Source organism: Patagioenas fasciata, chromosome 29 (assembly GCF_037038585.1).
Source record: "Patagioenas fasciata isolate bPatFas1 chromosome 29, bPatFas1.hap1, whole genome shotgun sequence".
NCBI classification, from domain to species: Eukaryota; Metazoa; Chordata; class Aves; order Columbiformes; family Columbidae; genus Patagioenas; species Patagioenas fasciata.
Genome location: NC_092548.1, coordinates 2,738,436 through 2,747,510, shown reverse-complemented (window position 1 = coordinate 2,747,510; position 9,075 = coordinate 2,738,436). Strand labels below are relative to the sequence as shown.

The following is a 9,075-nucleotide window of genomic DNA, read 5'->3' as shown; positions in this document are numbered from 1 at the left end:
GGAGAAGATTTCGCAAAGCTCTTCGAACATCAGCATTGTGTCCCTGTACAGGAAAAGATTCAATGATTTAAGTTGTTTGTAAGCACTCTGAATCAGATCAGGGGACAATTTTTTTCTCAAGAATTGTTAACAGTTGGGCACAGAAAAGATAAAAGCACCAAAACACATCCAGTGACACACTGCACAGCCTTACTTTGGAACGCAGGCCCAGGTCTTCTTCAGGCGATAAACCGAGGTGGACTGCAAGGCGGAAATGATGGCCTTCAGAGACGAAAAGTTGTTCAGGATCCTACATTGCTGTGAAAGGAGCGGTTAGAAACACAGGAGCGTTAAACGTCAGCATCACCAATAGTCAGTGCTCTTCTGTCTGCCCCGTGTCCTGCTTGCTGCACATTCTCCCTGCTAAGCGGGCAGCTCTACAAATACTGAGCATCAAAAATATCACTCCCCCCTACAACCCCCCTGTCCCCTCCCAGCTCCACGGCACCCGCACAAGGAACGTTAAACAGTCGCGAATAAACGCTTTACACGTCCGATACGGATCCACTTCTCCAAGATCTTCGCTCTTGGCTGTGTCTTTAATTCTTTGCTCTCCAGGATGGTGCTGAGCACGCAGTTGGTGACGGCGTTGAACTGCGAGATGGTGGCTCTGATGCTCTGTGCCAGCTGTTTGTTCTCTTTCTTGTCCCTTCGGGACCAGATGCAGCCCAGGCAGTGGTGGGGCACAACGTTCTGGAAGAGTGTCTAGAGGGAAACAGAGGTGTCCAACTCAGCCTGGAGCGCTACTGCCCACAGCAAGAAATGCACGGTTACAGTACAAACTGCAGCTGAATCAGAGGCCTCGCTGCTCACAGGGGGGACAGCAGGCAGTGACAGGCCCGGGGATGACAGGCCCCCCCTCCCCTAGGGGGCGCTCGGCTGGGCCAAAGGACGTTTCCTTGCTTTATATTTTCTACCACATTCATCTTGAGACGAGGAGGAAAGCCATCAGACAGTACCCCTGTTCAAAAACAGGTACAGGCCTGGACTAAGATGTTTACAAAAGGTGTTTTTCCACTAATTGTTGTTAAAAACACACTAAACTCATGTGATGTTTGTCTCCCTTGTTTTTCCACTCGTTCACAGACCAGGCCCAAGGACGTTCACACATGCCATGCACTTGGGGGCGGTTATCCGGCCCGAGATACCATTCTCACGAGTCTGGGCTATAACTTTTTACAGTTATGAGAAACATAGTTCAAAGTAATCTGTCCAAGGCCCTTTATATATTATTATGTTAGTATTATGTCTTTGACCGTCCAGATGGTCACGTTAGTATTGATCTTCCTTTATCATCCAGGTGGCTGGAACCGCACATCTTGCTTTTCCACATTTACTTTCCAACATGAGTCCTCAAGACATTACCTTAGAATCTCTCCCATATGGCCAGTTGAACAGCTTGTCAGAGGAAACAAGGTGAAGTGGGTGCACTCTGATGAAAAGAAGGTTTCATACAAGTTAATCATTGTTTTACTTATCTAGTAATACTATATAACAGATTTAAAGCAGTGCAGAGAATGCCACGTTGTACACCTCGTGTTGCAAACATCGGCACTGAGCGTATTTCTGATATGAAATACAGGTGGATGCCTCTTGCAAAATTTTTGTTTCCTTATAGAATGTTTTTCCATTTTGTTTTCCATTGTCTGGACTGCTTTTCCTATTTCTCTTTTTTTTTTTCCATCCTAGGATGTGAATGTAACTTCCTACGATCGGCTCTTTGGGAAAGAGAGTGAAATGCAGGTGTTCACTTTGCTCTAGTTGGGAGGGGAGCAAACACAGCAGTTTTGACTATTGATGTGATTCAGAGCAGCACATCAGGCACATGCGCTGGGTGCAGCTTTTTAGTGCAATACTTGCAGAATCATGAGGGTAAAAACCTCCTCTGCTGAGGCCACGACATGAGGGGCAACGTGTCGGGCAGAGTGACAGAGAGGACCCAGGTGTCCGGGCACCGGCACAGCAGTGGGAGCATGGACACGGACACACATCCACACGCAGGCGTAGCTTTGCTGAAGGGATTTACTGATCATGAGAGGGAAATGGCCCAGGGCTCCCAGGGGATCAGACGGGGTCATCCAGGGATGATCATCTCCTCATGTCACTGGAGGGGGACAGGACACGGCTGTCACCATCAGTTTCAGTTCTGAAATCAGAGCCCAAAATGAGACCTCCAGTGTCAGCTGGGACATGAGGGGAGGCTTCTCCCCACCGTCTCTCTGCAGAGACCCAGGGAAGGAGAGAAGAGTTGGAGCCCTCAATCAGCCCAGGACAAGACTTGGTTCTCCTGAGATCCACGTGGCACCCAGAGCTCCTTGGCCAGTGTGTCATTAGCCCCGGATGCCCCTACATCTCCCAGAACCCTGCCCAGCCCTCAGGGTGATCCTTGGGGTCTGTAAGGCCCCAGAGCCCCAGCCTGGCCTGCACGGTGACCCTCTGGGTCCGTAGAGCCCCGCTGGGTGCAACAAAAGTCATGGGGGCAGCTCTGTCCAGCGTGGCCTGGGACACAGGGCATGGACAGTCTCCTCTGTTTGCTTCTAGATCCACGTTCTGCCCACCCAGGACCCTTTGTGGGGCTGGAGATGCCCTGATGCTGCTCACCAGCAATGGAGGAGATGGGTGCACTAGCACTTCAGCATCTGGAAGATCTGGAACCTGGTGTTTCTGCTGCAAAACATCATCCACCCTGACAGACAGAGGGAGCTGGGGAGAAAGGTTGGGTGAGGGACACACTTGGGTGCACTGGGAGACAGGGGAAAGCGATGGGGTCCTTGGGGAAGGTGACTCCAGGGAAAATGGGGTGCGTGAGCTTGTGTGGTGGGGCACAGAAAGCAGTGGAGGTCCTGGGGAAGGGGCTGTGTCCTGGGGTATCGTGGGGTGCACTGGGCTGTAGTGGGTTGTGATGGGATGGAAGGGAATGCAATGGGAGCCCTGGGCAATGGGGCATCCCTGGGAAAACACTGGGGAGCAGGGATGTTCTGTGGGGCTGCAGGGGGTGCATGGGAGTGTACTGGGGCACACTGGCATGTTCTGGGGCACACCGGGATGCCCTGGAGTTTCGTGGCCGTGGGAGGGAGGGTGTGGGGCAGCAGAACTTGTGACACCTACCGCAGCCCTCTTCACTCGCCCCAGTTTGAGTCCCTGCTGTAGAGAGACCATGAGACCTCACTGGTCACTGGGATGTCCCAGCCCCAGCAAGGGAGGGGAGGACCAAGGTGCCCTCCAGTTCCCAGACTGGATGTCCTCCAAGTCCGCCCCACTACTCACATGCAGGAGAGACCCTCCACTTGCTTCCAGCAATGTTCCTGGAAATGCCTATGAAAGAAGAGAAAGGGGTTGGAGACAAATGGGGCTGTGGGTGGGGCACAGGTGTCCCCAGCCCCACCAAGGCCCCTGGATTCTCCCTCATCTGAGCGTGAAAATCCCTTCTGCTCCCCCCAACCTCATTCCTCCAAGTTTCACCTGGGATACCTGTTCATGGCGGACCAGGGCTTGGGTTGGAGAAAAGGATAACATGGGAATTTGGGGCCTCCAAGGAGGACGGTGGCTGGGGGGGACCCAGAGGCAGGGCACTGTTGTGAACTCGCAGAACCCAAGGGACCGGGCTGGGGGTGCTGGAGGGACAGGACTGCATGGGATGCAAGTGAGGGGTAAAGAATTCAAGGGGAGGGGACACGGGGAATTCAAGTGAGGTTGTTGGTGGGGGCAGGAGGAAGAGGACAGCAGAGGAACAAAACGCGGGGATCGGGAAAGTGTTTGGGAGGGGGTGTTCAAGGAGGGGGATCTGGGGGCACTACCGCAGGGGACAGGGTGAAAGGCAAAGGGCGGAGTGGAAAGATGGAAAGAAAGGCGTTGGCATCCATCAAAGGGAGAGCATTTGGGGACCCTCTATAGGACACAGAGGAGATCCTGAGGAGGAGATACCTGAGGGGTCTTAAAGGATGGAATGGGGAGGCCCAAAGAAGAGGGGTGTGGGGGCACCAAGACAAGACACCGGTGGGGGCCCTCACTGGAGCCTCACCTGCGCATCCTCTGGGGTGCACAGCAGGATGGTGAAGAGCAGGGCCACGCTGAGCACTGCGACCTTCATCTTCCTCTGCGGTGCAGCGAGTCCTGGGTGATGCCAGAAAAGGTGAGGGCACCTTTATCCCTCCCAGGAGGACTCCCTGCCCCTCCCCATGCCTCCAGCCCCCAGGGCAAAGCTTGGCAGAGACACCCGCCCTGGCAACCCAGCCTTGGCACAGAGTCACTCCCGCCTTGAGCACTGATCCAGCTGCCTTCCCTGGCATCAGTGCCGCTTCCTGCATGGGGCAGCTGCACGGGGAAGGGCCCAGGCATCCACAGTGGTGAGGGGGGACAGCAGTGTGTCCCTGACAGCCAGACACCCTATGGTGATGACCCACTGCTCCAACTCAAAACCATCCTGCAACAACCCCAAAAGCCTGAACCCCCCACCTGCCAGTGCCCCCCACCTCCCAGCACCACCATCTCCCAGTGCCCCTCAACTCCCAGGCCAGTCTTTCCCTATGGAACCCCCCCTAGAGATGACACCAGCCTCAAATCTGGGGTCTCTAAGCACAATTATCTCTGAGCCCTTTCCAGCCCCTTAAATAAATGAGGGGCTGGGAGTCACTGCTCTTCTTGGGGCACCAGGGACGCCAGGATTAGGGAACTCTGGGAGGTGGGAGGACAGCTGGGGCAATGTGGACAGCTGGTGACTGGGATCCTCAGTCACTGGTGGCGCTGCCCATGGGGAGCACTGGTGAATCCTGGGCTCTGGGAGAGGAGGGCTGGGCTTGGGGGAAGTGCTGGGGTGGTGTCAGTGCCCAGCTCCAGCCCACCCCATTTCCCTTGCACCGCCAGCCCCCAACTGGTCCAGTCTGCAGCCACAGCTGAGAACAGAGCAGAGGGAACATCCCCTGCCCTGGCTCTCACCTGTCCCTGTCCGGGGTCATTGTGCCCTCCCAGACAACCTGGGTCCCACCCTGTAGAGCTGATCCCACATGGTGGGTCCCAGTGTCCCTGTCCCCAACAAGGCTCTGGCTCTAGCCCTGTCCCTTCCTGGGACTTGGCCACAGCTCACCAAAGGCCCTTGTCCCCACCGAGTGTCCCTTCAATGCCCCCATCCTCGGCCCAGGCCAGCGCTGTCCCTGAGCAGGACGTGGCCATCCAGAGGGACGTGATGAAGCGGGCGCTTGTTCCCAGGCAGCCGCTCGGAGCTCATTGCAGGACAGAGCTCCCCTGGCACGAGGAGGGATGTTTGCTCCCACAGCGGCTCTGATAAGCTCTGTTTGCCCGGGGCCCATGGCACAAGAAGCCCGTTCACCAAGATCAGTGCCTCACAGAGTGACCGATCAGGGGATCCAGGGCAGTTAAAGCAGCCTGGAAGCCTGGGCTCCCCCAGCCCTGGCAGCGGGCAGAGCCCACAGAGAAGGGCAGTGCTGGGGCAGCGGGGAGGAGCAGGTCCTGGGGCACCCGCACGCCTGGGGCTCCGTGGCTGCCCTGGGCACAGGCTGGAGCCCAGAGGCCGGGGGGTCCCAGGGGAGCAGCTGGACAGCCGGGAGGCCGCTCTGCTTCGGGACAGCCTGGGGAGTCCTGCCGGAGTGGGGCTCAGAGCAGCTGGGGGATGGAGCTGTGTCCCCAGGGGCACGGCCTCCCCTGCCCTCTCCCCCGCCCGCCTTGCAGCTCTCCCTGGCTTTTTGCGGGGCGCGGGGTTCCCTTCACTGCACCCCTGGCCCAAACATCCCCATCCTGGGGGCCCTGGTCAGCATCCTCTGGGCACTGTGGGGCAGTGTGACAGTGGGGGAATCAATGGGTTTATAACTCCAGTCTCAGTGGCTGCTGCCCGGGCGACCTGGATGTTGAGTGGTTTCCAGCACCAGTCTGTGCTCACTGACTGGAGCAGAAGAGGGATCTCAGATTCCCAAGACCCGATTTCTGTCCCTGCAGAGCTGGCAGCCCTTCAGGGACATACCTGTGTTTGCTTTGATATTCTTCAGTGGCTGACTCTGGGCTGTGTGAGCATCTCCATGATGTACTTTTACAACCATGTTCTCCGTACAGACAGCAACACCTTGCCACAGTTCAACAGCCTCTTGGAAAGTAAATGTGGAAAAGCAAGATGTGCAGTTCCAGCCACCTGGATGATAAAGGAAGATCAATACTAACATGACCATCTGGACAGTCAAAGACATAATACTAACATAATAACATAGAAAGGGCCTTGGACAGAGTACTTTGAAGTACGTTTCTCATAACTGTAAAAAGTTATAGCCCAGACTCGTGAGAATGGTATCTCGGGCCGGATAACCGCCCCCAAGTGCATGGGATGTGTGAATGTCCTTGGGCCTGGTCTGTGAACGAGTAGGAACGTAACTGAAATAAACATCACATGAGTTTAGTGTGTTTTTAATAACAATTACTGGAAAAACATCTTATGTACCATCTTAGTCCAGGCCCATATCTGTCCCCAAGGAATGTATTTTGGTGTTGGGGCAGGGGAGGAGCACAGACAGGCAGCCCGGACCCCTGGGTCCTCTGCCCTGCTCGGGGAGGGGAGGTCGTTCCCTGTATGATGGGCTCAGCACTCCTGGGCTCACAGGAGATGTCACCCCCTCCAGAAGCCATCTGCTGTTCACAAGGCCACCAGTGCAGCAAGTCAACATTCATTTGATGCAACCAGTCTGTTAGAGCCAGTAATCCTGTGTAAAATCGATGCAAAATTACCACTGTGCTTAACTACAATGTGCCATGGAACAACCAGGCACTGACAAATCTCTCTGTTTTCCCTGGGAAATCACATTGTGGCACTTTCACCCCCAAATCTCAGCAGCAGCGTCTGTTAACACCGGTTAACAGCTTTGGGTACCCAGAGCTGCCTTCAGCTCACGTGAAAACGTCTCCTCACGCTCAGTGTGAGCCCAAGAACGACGCCTCCCCAATGCCCAAACTGAGGAACCTCAAGCAGTGCCCCCTTCTCCAAGGGCTGCGTTACAATCTGTGACAGAAAGGGGCTTCCACAGCCTGGAAAAGCTCCACAAGGAACTGGAGATTCCTGGGTCTCAGAGTAATTCTAGAGCTCAAGTGGTGACAGCCATCAGCTCCAGCTCAGACAATACAGGCCAACGCCCATCACTGACCCAGGAAGGCAGCTCTTCCTGTCCTGCCCAACGCCTTCAAATCCAACACACTTTGTCCCTCCAACAGGAGGCAGCTGATTGATTTCTAACACCACTCTTCTCTGTCTACTTCGAGATGAACCAGACATACGTTATACAAGCAACCAAGTCCCCGCCTGGAAGCAGCGGAGCCTTTTGCCTTCTCCTTCCCACCCCACTTTGCAGGAGAAGGAAAACAAACGGCAGAAGAGACGCTGAGAAATTCAACCACCAAATGGAGAGGAAACCTTTGAGAGCGGGAAAACTTATCCGTACAATGGAGAGAGCCACGCTGAATGAATAACACTGAAAAGGAACCCTTCTTGCAGGGTAAAGTGCACAGCAATTCAAGACCTGCTGAACAGACCCCTGCCATTCTCAGCAATAAACAACCCCCAAGGCTCAACCAGCCAGCCAGGGTCACTGCTCTAAATCCAAGCGCAGCTGCACCGACCTGAGCCAACACGGACACAGCCGCCTCCCTTGGCCCACACGAAGCTGCACAGGCCACGCGCTGCTCCAACAGGAACGTGCTGGGGACACCCGGGTTTCCCATGGCGGCCTCTGCGCTGTCACCTGCACAAAGCACCAAGAGACCGGCAGCTGTGGGCTCAGCTCCGGGGGTTCCCGGGACCGGGGTCTCCAAGGGCCCGTTCGCACACGGATCCTTGTGCGCGCGCCCCGACCGCGGGCGCCTCTCCCGCCCCCATCCCGACCCGCCGCTCGCCCCCCCGGACCCGCCGCTCGCCCCCCCGGACCCGCCGCTCGCCCCCCCGGACCCGCCGCTCTCTCCCCCGGACCCGCCGCTCGCCCCCCCGGACCCGCCGCTCGCTCCCCCGGACCCGCTCAGCAGCCTCCGCTCGCCCCAGCCCTGTAGCCGGAAATTGCGTCACCGGGAGGGGCGAGCCGAGCGGCGCTGCCGGCAGGACCCCGACAGAGCTGTCCGATTATTCGCCTGACCCGCCAAATTTTTATACGAAATGTGAATGAGTTGAACAGTTATTAAAATAACAAAGTCTCTGGCAGCCGTGCCGTCATGGTGGCTCAGTGCAGTGGGAAACCCCCTGAACTGCAGGTCAGCCTCAGCTCTCAGATGAGCTCCTCCCCGCCCTCCGCACCGCTGACCCCGCAGCACAAAGCGCGACCGGCGCGTCCCGCGGGCGGACTCGGTGTCCGCGCTCGTTCGTCGCCTCCTCGCTGGCTGCAGCGGGACTGAGGGGCTGTGGGTTCCAAACCTGCGGTTTGCTGCCCTTGCACAGAGGAGAAGGCTCGGCTGCTGAGAACAGGTTCCGTGTTAAACTCGGCTGAAGAGAAGTTTCTCCTCCTGGGATCTCAGAACAGCAGCAGCTCCAAGGAACTGACAGAGCATGGGCCGCGGGCATTTCTCAGTGTCTGTGCTGAGAGGTTTGATCTGGGCGTTGTTAATGCCAGAAAGAGGTGGAAAGATAGAGAGATAAAGATGAGGGGTCGTGCTGCACAGAGTTACAGCATTTTTGCAAATGAGGAACTGAAATACGTAGCTTACGCTTTTTCTATGGATAAACAACGTTTAATCCAATTCCTTAACTGTATTCCTTGAACACGTGTTCGTTAGAGCACAAGCCAAACAGCGCTGGGTGCGCGGGCGATTCACTCTTAGTACTGGACATTCACATTAACAGTGCTGATAGTGGTTACATCACCAATCCCGTGTCCATTTCCATTTCAATTTCAATTCCCCTGGTCCTTGGGTTACTCCCCAGGTTCTTTCTCCCGTCCGTGGTCCTTTAACTCGAGAGCCGTGTGTCCACCCTTTCTCTGCAGTCCGAACGGCTGGTTCTGTAGTTAATAAGGCAAGAAAAGGTCCTTCCCATTGTGGGGTCAGAGTTTCCTCTTCCAG

General features: G+C 56.0%; 1 non-coding gene across 1 annotated transcript; it reads right to left on the bottom strand.

Annotated features, from left to right (window-relative positions):
• Positions 1-7,094: 7,094 nt before the first annotated feature.
• Positions 7,095-7,179, bottom strand: LOC136113901 (small nucleolar RNA SNORD45). Its single transcript, XR_010653050.1, has one exon. It is a non-coding gene; the product is annotated as a small nucleolar RNA SNORD45 (small nucleolar RNA).
• Between the last annotated feature and the right edge of the window lie 1,896 nt (positions 7,180-9,075).